Here is a 15303-nt window from a genome sequence, read left to right as displayed (position 1 = left end):
TGGTTCAGGTCATGAGCCCAGGGTCCTGCAATAGAGTTCCACACTGGACTCCCTGTTCGGCGGGAAGACTGCTTCTCCCTCTCACACTCCCCCTGCTTATGTTCTCTCTCTCGTGGTGTCTCTCTCTCTGTCAAATAGATAAATAAAATCTCTTTTAAAAAAGAAAGAAAGAAAGAAAGAAAAGAAAAGAAAAGAAAAGAAACAGAAAATGAGGTGGACAGGAAATACCCTGGTCTTCTAAGGTATTGGGCTGCAACGAATAATCTCAGTTGTACACCAGATAAAGGGACCCAGTATTGCTGGAGCCCCAGTGCACTTTCCACAAAGAAACTTTCCCTGTTTCTGCAGGAAGAGAATTCCATTTTTCTGCACTTTCTGGACCCAAGTCTCATACTGAACAAGAAATGGACCTAATGCAGGAGTGGTCAGAGCACGTGATGAGAGTTAAAATAAAGGGACAATGTAGACTGACCCAGAGGGGATCCAGGTATCAAAGTGATTAATGCTGGTACCTTCCCCCTTCTTCCCCAATGAATCACACAACAACATATGGCAAGTCGTTGGAACAGAAAGGAAAATTCAGGTTACACAAATCAAGATAGGAAGGGAAGGCACAATTCTACAGAATGCATTTGGCAAAAGTACGCAAAGATCCAATTCCAGAAGGTCCAAATACTTGCCGCCATGAAAATTCATGCAACAGTATCTATGACAACACAGCAATAGCTTACTCTTCTGCAGTCAGTTTTCGGTTTTCAGAGAACTCTACCACCATATCCAATTTCTTCTTTAGCAGGTTCAATTCTGCTTCTTTAGCTGTTTTGTGAGAACTCAGGGCATTACACTGGTCTTCCAGGATTGTTTTCCTTTCTGTAAAGGATGAGTTTGCTTTTCTGTGTTTGTGCCGTGACCTGAAACCTTGGTTTCAATGGGGAAAGGAGAAGGGCAAGGCCGTGAAGGCAGGAAGGCATTCTCTCCCTGCCCGATGCAAACTCATTGCCACCATATGGAGATTTCATCCCCCAAAACAAAGTACCTTTCAGTTCTTCGTTTTTTTATGTCAAGGCTCTCAGCTCTTGATCCGCCAGTGCATCTTGGGCCTTTAAGACAGATTTGAGAAAAGACATATGAGGGCACCTAACAGGACAGGATCATGGAGGGCAACAAAGAAAGCCCTTTGAGGCATAAATAGAATAAGGGGAAAGTAAAGAAACTCGTTCATGTCAAAAAACGCACAAATGGCTTTCTTAGAGGAACTGATATAAAATAATATTTTACTATACAAATTGGGCTTGCTATCATCCTTCACTGCTCACGTATTTTGTGGGATTTTCTACATAACTTGGAGGGCAGTGCTGAATGATGTGATGATTACCCAGTTCTGAAATAAGCCATACTTCCTAGGCCTTGAAATTGCAAACCTCATCGGGGTGGTCCTAAGTGAAATCACAGCTCACGGTTCAGTAGGAGTTGCAGGTCCCAGATGCCCAGGCTCTACTGCGTAAACAGAACACGAGTACACTGCACTCACCTCACCCAATGAACCAAAAGCCTCCCAAGCCACATTATAGTGCAACTAACACCTAACTTTTCCCACATCACATTCTTGATATTCTTTTCTCTCTGAGCTTGTAAGAGAGCCTGTTTACAATGAAGGGAGACCTTCAAATTTTCATTAATCTCTTCCACCTTTTGGATGTTCTTCAAGAAAACATATTGAATGAGTAACAGTGATTCATTCCTTGGGGCACCTGGGTTGCGCCTGGGTAGCCCAGTCTGTGGAGTGTCTGACTCCTGCTTTTGTTTGCCTCAAGTCCTGATCTCAGGGTCATGGGATTGATCCCTGCATCAGGCGAAACACTCGGCATGGTGTCTTCTTGGCATTCTCTCTCTGTCTCCTTCAGACCCCCTCCCCTCACTCTTTCCTTCTCTCAAATCAATCTTTGAAATAATAATAATTTTAATAATAATAATAATAATAATATTTTATTACATTTATTTCTGCTGTTAAAACACAAGTCAGGCAAAGAAAGGAGTCTTACTTTTAATATACGTACTCCTGCAAGGGAACACTTATGTTCTCTTTTTGTTTCTTCTTGCTTCTTTGCTTCCCTGGCCTATAAAAAATATGAAAAAGGAATCAGAAGTCCAAAATAGCATGTTAAAGAAACCTATATTTGTGACTCCTTTCACAAAGAAAGAGGCAGTACTCTACATTTGTGAAGCTTCTCTTACTCAAGGACCATTTCTGGGTTGCATGATATGATCGATAGAATGAACTACCAGAAGGTAAGTAACCAAAATGAAATCACAAGAAAATATTTGAAAGGGCACACATACCTTCTCCTCCCAACTCGCTATGTTTTTTTCAAGATCCCTGTTTTCGTTTTTAAAATCATTAATCTTCATCTTGATTTGGTCTAAAGTAACTGAAAGGAGAAAAAAGAATTTTAAGATAATTATCAAAAACAGCGACATTGAATAATCCCAATATATTAGCACCAGAGTACATTCTCTGACACTTGGGTGTCACTAACTTGCTAGGATTCCCATTGTGCCTGAAGGAAGCAAGTTGTAGCAGCATTTGAAACCTAAGACTTTCTATATCAGTGAGGTTCCTACTTAAAATGTTTTTCAAACATAAAAATAAAAAAACAATCGAATGCTTTCTCATTTTTCTCCCACCTGTAAGCACCATTCTTGGAAAATTCAAACCTTGCATATGCTAATGTCATCGCCAGAGATGTGACCGAAAAATCAAGCATCCTAGCAACTAACATCTCTCTCCTCCAGTGACTGAGATACAAAAGCAGGTCCCTGCAAACAACCCATAATGAGCAATACTATACTTTGTTCCTGCTCAGTGGAACGTCCACTTCCATGTCCTACTTGGAATTCCACACAAGGAAAGCTCAAGATGTCAGGTGAGTGACAACTTACAGGCCTTCAGAGGCTTTCTGCTGCTCAGAGATCGCCTTTCATGGACCCCAGGCTGGGGGCTCTAGAGGACAAGATCTCTGCTATAAACACACTCCATGTTACAGAGAGTCTTTGGAGGCCCTGGATAATGCACAAGCCTGAGAAGACAAGCTTTTTTCATCACAACAGGAGAATGTTACCCTCCACACTTAAAGGAAAACAACACTCAAGAGGAGACTGATGGCAGCTGCATAACACTTGTAAGGTCTAGAACACAGACTCCTCTAAGAGCCACTTCATTTTCTTATCGTGGGGCACCTGGGTGGCTCAGTTGGTTAAGGGTCTGCCTTCTGCTGGGATCAGGAGCCCGGGTCCTGGGAACGCATCCCACATCCAACTCTCTGCTCAGCAGGGACCTGCTTCTCCCTCTCTGTCTGCCTCCCCCTCTGCCTGCTTGTGCTCTCTCTCTCTCTCTATCAAGTGAATAAACAGAATCTCTTAAAAAAACAACTCTCTCCTCTTGCCTCAAAGTGCAAACTTCTCTTATCCTGACCCACTGTGAGCACTCTCCTGCTCTGAGACCTCTCTTCTCACCAGTACCACTTCCACACTCACAAAAACGAACAACAACATTCAATGGTTTCCTAAGTGCCAGGTGGCCACCCAGGCTGTCATCAGCCAGCACCATGGAATCACCACAATCCATGAGCCCCACACACTATCCATTATCCCCTCTGGCACAGGCTCTATTCCATTCATTCTCCCCTGGCAGCAAAGGCCCCCTCCACTTCAGACTTAAAACCATGGTTTACTTCTCTCCTGTGACACACGCTCTGCATGGCAATATCTGCCTTCTTCTCTAAGTGTAGCTGGTTTGCTAGACTCAGAGAGTTTTCTCCTCTTGACATTTCACCAAGAGCCAGCTCATGGTGAAGTACTCTCTCCAGACCTCACGCTGTCATCATCACTTGCCTCCTAAACATCTCTCTGCAAAATTACACCTTGTATTCTCCCTAGTCCCACAAAGAGTTCCTTCTCCTGGTCTCATAGAGATGGCAACTCCCTCCACACTGTCACTTAAGACTCCCCGTGGGGAAGAGAAGCATTTTCAAGATTTAAGTCAGTGAGACATCAGAAGTCACCATATTTATCCCGCATCAAATTAAACACACATCAAACACGGGTACTGAGAATTTTTGGCAAAGAAAACTGAAGCCCCAAATCTTACCTTCATATTGTCGAGGCTTTATCTAAGAGAGGAAGAAACAAAGATAAGCTAGATGACAAAACATATTATGAGTAATAATCTATAGTACAGATAGTACCACAATTGAAATCCAAAGATATTAAAACAATCACTTTGCTTAGCAGCATGAATTCACAGGATTAAAATGGAAGATATAATTAGAATTTCTGATGAAGTCATCATGGTTCACAATAAATTTATGATAAAGAGCGCAGTGTGTTTAACTTATTTTTGCCCCCAAATTCTATTCACATAGTATTCAATGAATGTTCAACCTATTCAATTTTGACAAGGGATCATGCAGACATTGAAAAAATATCCATTAATTCATTATTTCCCTAGCTTTTTTCATGTTAGTCACCACACAGTCTGTCATCAGTTTTTGTTTTCTTTTTTTTTTTAATTTATTTTTTATTTATTTTCAGCCTAACAGTATTCTTTGTTTTTGTACCACACCCAGTGCTCCATGCAATCCGTGCCCTCTCTAATACCCACCACCTGGTTCCCCCAACCTTCCAGCCCCCAAGACTTAAAACCTCTCAGATTGTTTTTCAGAGTCCATAGTCTCTCATGGTTCACCTCCCCTTCCAATTTTCCCCAACTTCCTTCTCCTAACTCCCCATGTCCACCATGCTCCACCAATAAGTGAAACCATATGATAATTGACTCTGTTTGTTGCCTTATTTCACTCAGCATAATCTCCTCCAGTCTCATCCATGTTGCTACAAAAGCTGGGTATTCATCCTTTCTGATGGAGGCATAATACTCCATAGTGTATATGGACCACATCTTCTTTATCCATTCGTCCATTGAAGGGCATCTTGGTTCTTTCCACAGTTTGGCGACCATGGCCATTGCTGCTATAAATATTGGGGTACAGATGGCCCTTCTTTTCACGACATCTGTATCTTTGGGGTAAATACCCAGTATTGCAATGGCAGGGTCATAGGGAAGTTTTATTTTTAATTTCTTGAGGAATCTCCACACTGTTCTCCAATGAGCCTGCACCAACTTGCATTCCTACCAACAGTGGAAGAGGGTTCCCCTTTCTCCACATCCCCTCCAACACATGTTGTTTTTGTCTTGCTAATTTTGGCCATTCTAACTGGTGTAAGGTGATATCTCAATGTGTTTTTAATTTGAATCTCCCTGATGGCTAGTGATGATGAACATTTTTTCATGTGTCTGATAGTCACTGGAGAAGTGTATGTTCATACCTTCTGCCCATATTTTGATATGATTATCTATTTTGTGTCTATTGAGTTTGAGGTGTTCTTTGTAGATCCTGGATATCAACCTTTTGTCTGTACTGTCATTTGCAAATATCTTCTCCCATTCCGTGGGTTGCCTCTATGTTTTATTGACTGTTTCCTTGGCTGTGCAGAAGCTTTTGCTTTTGATGAAGTCCCAGAAGTTTATTTTTGCTTTTGTTTCCTTTGCCTTTGGTGACATATCTTGAAAGGAGTTGCTGTGGCTGATATCAAAGAGATTACTGCCTATGTTCTCTTCTAGGATTCAGATGGATTCCTGTCTCATGTTGAGATCTTTTATCCATTTTGACTTTATATTTGTGTATGGTGTAAGAGAATGGTCAAGTTTCATTCTTCTACATATAGCTGTCCAGTCTTCCCAGCACCATTTATTGAAGAGACTGTCTTTTTTCCACTGTATATTTTTTCCTGCTTTGTCGAAGATTATTTGCCCATAGAGTTGAGGGTCCATATCTGGGCTCTCTACTCTGTTCCACTGGTCTATGTGTCTGTTTTTATGCCAGTATCATGCTGTCTTGGTGATCACAGCTTTGCAGTAAAGCTTCAAATCAGGTAACATGATGCCCCGCATTTTATTTTTGTTTTTCAACATTTCCTTAGCGATTCAGGGTCTCTTCTGATTCCATATAATTTTTTGGATTATTTACTCCAGGTATTTGAAGAATAATGGTAAAATTTTGATTGGAATGGCATTAAAAGTATAGATTGCTCTAGGCAGTATAGACATTTTAACAATGTTTATTCTTCCGTTCCAAGAGCATGGAATGGTCTTCCATCTTTTTGTGTCTTCAATTTCTTTCATGAGTGTTCTGTAGTTCTCGAGTTCAGATCCTTTGCCTCTTTGGTTAGGTTTATTCCCAGGCATCTTAAGGTTCTTGGTACTACTGTAGATAGAATCAGTTCTCTAATTTCCCTTTCTGTATTTTCATTGTTAGTGTATAAGAAATTCACTGGTATCTGTACATTGACTTTGTATCCTGCCACATTACTGAATGGCTGTATGAGTTCTAGTAGATTGGGGGTGGGGTCTTTTCGGTTTTCCATATAAAGAATCATGTCATCTGCAAAGAGAGAGTTTTGACTTCTTCATTACCAATTTGGATACCTTTATTTCTCTTTGTTGTCTGATTACTGCTTCTAGGACTTCTAATACTATGTTGAACAAGAGTGGTGAGAGTGGGCATCCTTGTGGTGTCCCTGATCTCAATGGGAAGGCTGCAAGCTTTTTCCCATTGAGGATTATATTTGCTGTGGGTCTTTCATAGATAGATTTGATGAGGTTCAGGAATGTTCCCGCTATCCCTATACTTTGAAGCATTTTAATGGAACGGATGCTGGATTTTGTCAACTGCTTTTTCTGCATCAATTGAGAGGACCATGTGTGGTTCTTTTCTCTTCTCATACTAATTTGTTGTATCACATTGATTGATTTGCGAATGTTGAACCATCCTTGTAGCCCAGGGATGAATCCCACCTGGTCATGGTGGATAATATTTTTAATGTGCTATTGGATCCTATTTGCTAAGATCTTGTTGAGAATCTTAGCATCCATATTAATCAGTGATATTGGTCTGAAATTCTCCTTTTTGGTAGCGTCTTTGCCTGGTTTGTGAATCACGGTAATGCTAGCTTCATAGAAAGAATCTAGAAGTTTTCCTTCTGCTTCAATTTTTTGAAACAGTTTCAGGAGAATAGGTGTTATTTCTTCTTTGAAAGTTTGGAAGAATCCCCTGGGAATCCGTCAGGACCTGGACTCTTGTTTTTCGGAGATTTTTGATCACTGCTTCAATCTCGTTACTAGACATCAGTCTATTCCGGTTGTCGAATTCTTCCTGGTTTCAATTTTGGGAGTTTATAGTTTTCCAGGAATGCATCCATTTCATCTAGGTTGCTAAGCTTATTGGCATATAAACTGTTGATAATAACCTCAGATGATTGTTTATACTTCCTTGGTGTCATTGTGATCTCTCCCTTTTCATTCATAATTTTATGAATTTGGGCTTTCACTCTTTTCTTTTGGATTAGTGTGGCCAATGGCTTATCGATCTTATTGATTCTTCCCAAAACCAGCTTCTAGTTTCATTTATACGTTCTATTGTATCTCTGGTTTCTACCTCATTGATCTAAGCTCTAATCTTGATGATTTCCCTTCTTATGTGTGGAGTTGGTTTGATTTGTTGTTGATTCTCCAGTTCTTTTTTTTTTTTTTTTTTGATTCTCCTGTTCTTTAAGGTGTAGAGACAGCTGATGTGTTCTGGAGTTTTCCATTTTTTTGATGGAGACTTGGGTGGCTATGTATTTCCCCCTTAGGACGGCCTTTGCTGTATCCCATAGGTTTTGGACCGAAGTGTTTTCATTCTCATTCATTTCCAAGAATTGTTTCAGTTCTTCTTTGATCTCCTGGTTGGTCCAAGCATTCTTAAGCAAGGTGGTCTTTAGCTTCCGGGTGCTTGAGTTACTACGGAACTTTTCCTTGTGATTGAGCTCCAGTTTCAAAGCATTGTGATCTGATAATATGCTGGGAATCATCTCAGTCTTTAGGTATCGGTTGAGTCCTGATTTGTGACCCAGTATGTGGTTTATTCTTGAGAAGATTTCGTGTGCACTTGAGAAGAATGAGTATTCTGTTGTTTTAGGGTGGAATGTTCTGTATGTTTCTATGAGGTCCTTCTGTTCCAATGTGTCATTCAATGCTCTTGTTTCTTTACTGATTTTCTGCTTCGATGATCTGTCTATTTCTGAGAGAGGCGTGTTAAGATCTACTATTAATGTATACATATCAATATGACTCTTTACCTTGATTAACAGTTTTCTTGTGTAATTGTCTGCTCCCATATTGGGGGCATAGATATTTACAATTGTTAGATCATCTTGGTGGATAGTCCCTTTAAGGATTATGTAGAGTCCTTATGTATCTCAGACTACAGTCTTTAGTTTAAAATCTCATTTATCTGATATGAGAATTGCTACCCCAGCCTTTTTTTGAGGTCCATTGGCATGAAAGATGTTCTCCATCCCTTCACTTTCAGTCTAGGTGTATCTTTAGGTTCAGAATGGGTCTCTTGTAGGCAACATATGGATGGGTCCTGTCATTTTATCTAATCTGCAACACTTTGCCATTTTATGGGAGCATTTAGGCCATTTTCATTGAGAGTGATATTGATAGATACGTTTTTATTGACATCGTGCTACCTTTTAAGTCTTCCTTCCTGTAGATTGTCTCTATATTTCTGTTCAATACTATTCTTAGGATTTTTCCTCTTTTACAGAACTCCCCCCTTAAGATTTCCTGCAGCGTTGGCTTGGTGGTTGCATAATCTTTTAAGCCTTGCCGGTCTTGGAATCTCTTTATCTCTACATCCATTTTGAATGTCAGTCTTGCTGGATAAAGTATTCTTGGCTGCATGTTATTCTCATTTAGTGCCCTGAATATCCTGCCAGCCCCTTCTGACTTGCCAGGTCTCTGTGGACAGGTCTAAAACTATTCTCATGGGCTTTCCTCTGTAAGTAAGGAGCCTCTTTGTGCTAGAGGTTTTCAAGAGATTATACCTACAATTATGATTCCTCAATTTGACTATCAGGTGTCTTGATGTTTTTCTGGAATCTACAATCTTGGGCGGAGAACATCTGGCCTCTAGTATATGAATGCTGGTTCCATTCGCTAGATTGGGAAATTTTCATGAAGGACTTGTTCCACTATATCTTCTAGACTTCTTTCTTTCTCCTCCCCTTCAGGGATTCCAATAATTCTGACGTTGGAACGTTTCCTGGCATCCTTTATTTCCTTGATTCTGTTTTTGTCGTTTCTAAGCTGTTTGTTCCAGGCTTCCTCTTGATCTTTCTCTCTATCTGTTTGTCCTCCAGATCACCTATTCCATCTTCTGTCTCAGTTACCCTAGGTTTGAGAGAATTTAGATTTGATTGGAACTCATTGAGAGCATTGTGAACATTAGCCCTGGTAACTTTTAACTCTGCCCTAACATTGTGAACATCCTGTCTGGTCGCTTTCAGCTCGGCCCTACCTAATCAATTCCGTTTGGTCATCCATGGCTTTCTCCAACCTAGCTATTGCCTGGATAAATGTTAGCCTGAATTATCTTTTCGACATATTGTCTATGTTGATAGCCTTTAGCTCTGTTGTGGAAGGTCCATCCTCTGTATTTTTCTTCTATTGGGTTTCTTGCTCCTAGTCATTTTGGTGAGAGATGACTGAACAGATGTAGCTGCATGTATCGACCGTGGTGCCGTCAGGGTGCATTCTGGAACACTTCTGATCAATCAGGATTCCCCACCCAAATGAGAGAAAAAAGACAAGAAAAAGAAAAAAAATAAGAGAGAGAGAGAGAGAGACAGGAAAGAAAGGGAAGATGAAAGAGAAGGTTCAGCCCAAATGCACCCCAAGGTAAGATTTATGAGGTATACAAACGAAAACAGACAAAGAAAAAGACTAATAAAAGAATATAACAAGAGAAAAATATATAAATATATGCAAATACAGGAAGAACCTCGTTGAAAAGAACCCCAAGTGTAAGATTTATATACTATCAGGACTAACACAAAAACACAGAAATACTGGTGGAAGAAAAAGTTGGGAGAGTGGTTATAAATTCTCAGTGTGGCTGAGGAAGGTTGTTTTCATCCTTCCTGGATGTATCTTGATATCTTTGTTAAAGGACTCAACTTTCCTAGGATAAAGGGGGATTAAAAATTGGTTTACCTATAGGGGTAGTATTGATAGGGGAATGGGGATTACTTTGAATTTTAACTCTATATGAATATTAGAAAATAAAAATAAAAAAGGAATAAACTAAACTAAACTAAAATTTTTTAAAATTCAAAAAATAGAAGTGCAAAAGAGAAACACAGGTGTATGCATCAAAAAGTTCAGGATGGAAGTTTATTATGGAATTTGATGTGCTGGACAACTCACTGTGATGGTAAATAAGTTAAACAATTATCTATATACAAGACATGAGCCAGAATAGTGGGAACAAATTAAAAATAAAAGTTTTCCTATGAAGTAGTGGTGGTGGTTCTCTTGTAGTCTTTTGTTTTTTTTTTTTTTTTCCTGGTTGGTTTTCTGGGAGAGGTGCCTGCCACGTTGGTTTTCAGTCAGTAATGTTCCCTGAGTTAAGTCTTCCAGTCCCCCTCTAGGGGGTGGGCTCTGAGGAAACTGGTTTTTTTCAGGCTTTTGTTCTCTGGACGTTTTTATGTTTGTTCACCTTACCCCCCCCCGCCTCTCGCCTTGACCTCTTTTGATGGTTTTTGTAGGTTTAGAGGAAAGCAAACTGTACCCTGACTTCCCTCTCAGAGAGAAGCCTCAGTCTGTTCTTCTGTGGGTGTTGCGGAGCCCATATAAATTTCTCCTTGGCTGCTGGCAGAGTAGGTTCTGAGTCGTGGTCCCTGGGGATGCAGGATCTTCTGCTTGTACCCAAAAGCATGGCAGCAGCGGCTGTCTGGGATCTCCAGACCGCCAGAGAGGTTCTAAGCAGCGATCATACTCTGAGATTTTGCCCGCTGGCCCAGGCTGGGAGTGCCTAGTCTTTCTGGGTCTAAGAGCACCTGGGTTGCGTGCACCACTTTGGGGGGAGGCTGTGGGTCGCGTGCGCGTCTCAGGCTCTGAGAACGGGCGCAGGTCCGAAAGCACCAGGCTGGGCCTTCGCGCACCTCTCTCGTGGGAGAGTATGGGGTGCTTGTGTTAGGCTCTGAAACAATGGCGGGTATCAAAGAGCGCTGGCTGGGCCTTTGTACCTCTCTCAGGGGAGGATGAGGGATGCGTGCATTACAGGTGCTGTAGCAGGGCTCGCACGTTCTGCCGTCCTGCGTGGCTCCCATCCCCTCACAGGAGCCAGAACCCATGCAATCTCAGGTGTGATGGAGGCTCTGGGACCAAGATCTGGTTTCCTTGTCACACTCTCTCTGGCTCAGAGGCAGGGGAGGCTGTCTTGGGACTGGGAACTTAAGCCCCTGTCCCTAGCTGCCCCGATTCCCACAATTTACCCGCCACATTCCTTTGCTCTTTTGGAGTGTTTTCAACCAGTCTCCAAGTTAATGCTGGTCCACAGACACAGGGCACACTCGCTCGTATTAGGGTATTACTTTCCAACTGGTCAGCTCTGGTGGCACCCTCCACCTTTTGTTTATCTTGCAGTATCAGTCCGCCTTTCCCACTCCGCTTTACCTGCCTATTGGCAGGTAAAAAGTCTTCTGCCTCTGTAGAGATCCAGATGTGTAAAATTCTGATCTCAGGCTGATTTCATGGGTGATCAGAGTTCTTTGGTAGGTAATCAGCTCACTTTAGAGTAAAGGTTGAAAGGTGCCTCCTCCTACTCCCCTGTGCCATCTTGTCCCTCCTGTCATTAGTTTTTGATGTAGTGTTCCAGGATACACTGATTGCGTATAACACCCAGTGCTCCATGAAATAGGTACCCTCCTTACTACCCATCACCAGGCTCCTCATACCTCTCTCCTCTAATACCCTCAGTTTGCTCTCCAGAGTCCAGAGTCTCTCATGGTTCATCTCCCCCTCTGACTCTTCCCCCCCCCGATTCATTTTTCCCTTCCTTCTCCAAATATTGCCTATGCTATTCCTATGTTCCACAAATAAGTGAAACCAAAGGATAATTGACTTTCTCCACTGGACTTATTTCACTTAGTATATTTCCCTCACATTTTTGCAACCCAGTATCTGCACTGAAGTACAGAATCTGGGACTATTTTAAAATACTGAAAGAAAGAAAATGGAAGGAAGGAGGAAAGAAGGCAGGCAGGCAGGCAAGGGAGCAAAGGCTGTGTCAAGGATATGCCACCTCTTTCCTTCTCTACAAAGCTATCCTGAAACCTTACAAAGAGTTGGCTGTTTGCTGAATTCACACACAGTTATGGCACATCAGGTGAATGAAGTTTTCCAGATTGTTTAAATGCAGTGTCATCCAAAAGAAGTAAAAGCCATCGGATGAGATAAAGAGTGGCCCGTGATGAGATGAAGCATAAGCCATGACAGAAATGACAGCTTATGTTTCCAAAAAGGGGAGCGAGGCAATTCAGATTTGAGTCACCCTCATGTTATTATAGCTCAATAACATCTAGGCAAGACCTCATTTTGACACCATTAACATATTTCCTGTTTTAAAAGTTTTACAGGATAATGAGAGGCTGGGGCCAACCCCCAAATCTTGCCAGGTTATTGGAATAGCACCATGCTATCAATAAACCAGTCATACTATGTTGTTGGGGAGAGTGCATCAGGGGAGAGAAATCAGAAAGCCATGGTTATTCCTTTAATTTCACATGTTGATTAGGAATCTCTGAGCTCCTGTGGCCCATGTTACCAACCCCATGGGCAGGGGAAGTGGAAAGGTCGATGGCTACACCAAATATATAATATTTTTCTTTTTCCTTGAAGGGAAGTATTCTCCATTGTAAGGGAGAGGGGGAATAGTCCCACGGAGAAATAAACTCAAAAGAGTTCTTTCTTTTTACAAAGGTCTGCCCTCAAATGAAACTATGTCTCCAGAGTCTAACTGGCGGTTTCCCAAAGACTAAGCCACAGAGGTGAGGGAAATACTCAACTCCAGTGCCATCTCCTCCCTGTCTCACTGGCGAGGACCTCAGTCTAACCCCGAGCCAGAGGAGCAGAAAACCTCACCCTAACTCCCACTTACCTCCCTTCCTTCAGAAGGACACGGTATCTAGCTTTCAACACAACCCTACAAGGCATGCTGTAGGTAAAAACCATCACAGCAAGCACGAGAATCACACTTCCTGTGGCAGACGTGATGGGGAGAGCAGGCTGGACTTTAAAATCTCTTTGATGTATGATACTGGGCCTAAGGGAAAAGTGCACAAGAGGAAGAAGAAATGGTAAATGTGGGCAGAGATAGGAAACTCTAAGATTGTATCATGTTGTCTAGAAAGACAACAACACCATTATAAAAATCAAGAGTGCTTGCGCTGGCTTCATGAAGAGACTCAAAATAAACCAGAGGAAAGAATCATTGACAGTAAAGAAACTTCCAAAAAAGAAACACAAAGACAAAAATTACACAGACAACACAGAAAACCCAAGACTGATAGGTCATTACAAAATGTGTAACACACACATAACAGGAATACCTATTCCTATAGGAGAGTGGACGGAGAGCTATTTGAAGCAAAAATGACAGAGGATTGTCCGAAATTAATGGAGTTACCTAATCAAGAACCAGGAAAATCAAAACATTGAAAGCAGGATAAATACCAAAACACAAACACAAACAATGAACCAAAAACACCAATGTTTCCTAATTTAGAATATTCAGCTACAGATCATTAAAGACAAAGAAATTGTTCTGGAAATCTGGAGCAGGGATTGAGAGTGAGTGTGGGAAAGGGAGAGGTGAGCAGTAACACCTTACTCCAGAGAAAAAGGATAAGAACGACATCTCACTTCTTTTCAGAAACCATGCCATCAAGAAGGATGAAGTGTTTATACTGTTTAAAGGAACATCGAGCTAGAAACCTGTGGCCAGTGAAATGATCCTTCAAAACACACCACAGAGTAAGGAAACCCGTCAGGAATAATGACGAGCATTATTTCAAAGATGAAGGGGTCAATTCTCCAAAAAGACACAACAATTTCTAATGTGCATGCATCAACAACAGAGTATGAGAGCACATGAAGCAGAAACTGAAAATATTGCAGGTGGGAACAGATGAATCCATTCCTACAGCTGGAGAATTCAAAATCCTCTTATCCCTCATTGACAGATCCGGAAATGCAGGAGTTCCATGAGAACACAGGTGAACTGACCAGCATCACCCATCCACCGCATCCACACACATCGGCAGAATACTTCATTCAACAATGAGGTATAGAAATTCTGCTCAAGCTCACATGAACTGTCACTGAGAGAGCCCATATTTGGGGCAATACAACACATAGGAACCACCAAAGGAATCGAAATCACAGGAACTATGCTCTCCGACCACAGAAGACTCAAACTAGAGATCGAGAACAGAAAGATAGCTGGAGAAATGACCGGAGAGAGAGAGAGATTCAACAGCCCACTTCTAAGGAAGACATGGGTGGAAGGGCAGGTGGGTGGAGGGATGGGTGAAGGAGGTGAAGGGAAAGAAGAGTGCACTTCTTCTGCTGAGCACTGAGAAATGTACAGAATTGCGGAGTCATGTTGTACACCTGAAACTCACATTACACTGTTTGACAATTATGCTTGAACTTAAAAAAAAAGAACATAAGGATCAAGAAGGCACTTCAATAAAAATTTAAAACTACATCAATCTAGGTGATAATCAAAATTGACATATTAGAGGGAAATTTGTAGTACTGAATGGACATAAAAATGTCCAGGGACTATAACAGTTTTTGCTTACTTATGAATGAAAGTACAGAAGGTACATTAATATACTTACAGCGAGGATGGTTCTCCAGAGGTAAATGAGAAAGGCACAAGTTCCCAAGAAAGCAGTTAAAATGAGAAGCTTCCACAGAACTTCAATCCCATGAGGGCCAAGATGGAAATGGTCAGGCAAGGAAAGGACAAGCTTAAATACCATTTGAGACAATGAGGAATCTCAAAGACATTTACTGTGTATCTGTCACAAAAAACAACTTTACAAACCCTCAATCAGCCTCCAGGAGGTAAGCATACCTCTCAACTACCTCCTCCTGGAGGAGAAGGAGCACAGAGGCATTTCCAAGGAGCTGGGGCAAACTTTTGGCAGTGATGAGTATGTTTATCAACATACCATGATGATGGTTTCCTTGTTGCTTACCTATGTCTAATATCAACAAAAAGTATTCTTTGAAAAGATGTTGTGATCATATATACATTATAACACACTAAAGCTGCAGGCAAAATCTAATAG

The 15303-nt window shown here is 41.4% G+C and overlaps 1 long non-coding RNA gene across 1 annotated transcript; it reads right to left on the bottom strand.

Moving 5' to 3' along the window:
- Window positions 1–2080: 2080 nt before the first annotated feature.
- Window positions 2081–14897, bottom strand: LOC122889218. Its single transcript, XR_006380851.1, has 4 exons — window positions 14848–14897; window positions 4148–4169; window positions 2341–2429; window positions 2081–2117 (listed from the first exon to the last, which is right to left on the bottom strand). It is a non-coding gene; the product is annotated as an uncharacterized LOC122889218 (long non-coding RNA).
- Window positions 14898–15303: the final 406 nt, after the last annotated feature.

The sequence above is a fragment of the Neovison vison genome, chromosome 11 (genome assembly GCF_020171115.1).
Source record: "Neovison vison isolate M4711 chromosome 11, ASM_NN_V1, whole genome shotgun sequence".
NCBI lineage: Eukaryota > Metazoa > Chordata > Mammalia > Carnivora > Mustelidae > Neogale > Neogale vison.
This window is presented reverse-complemented; position numbering and strand designations above follow the sequence as displayed.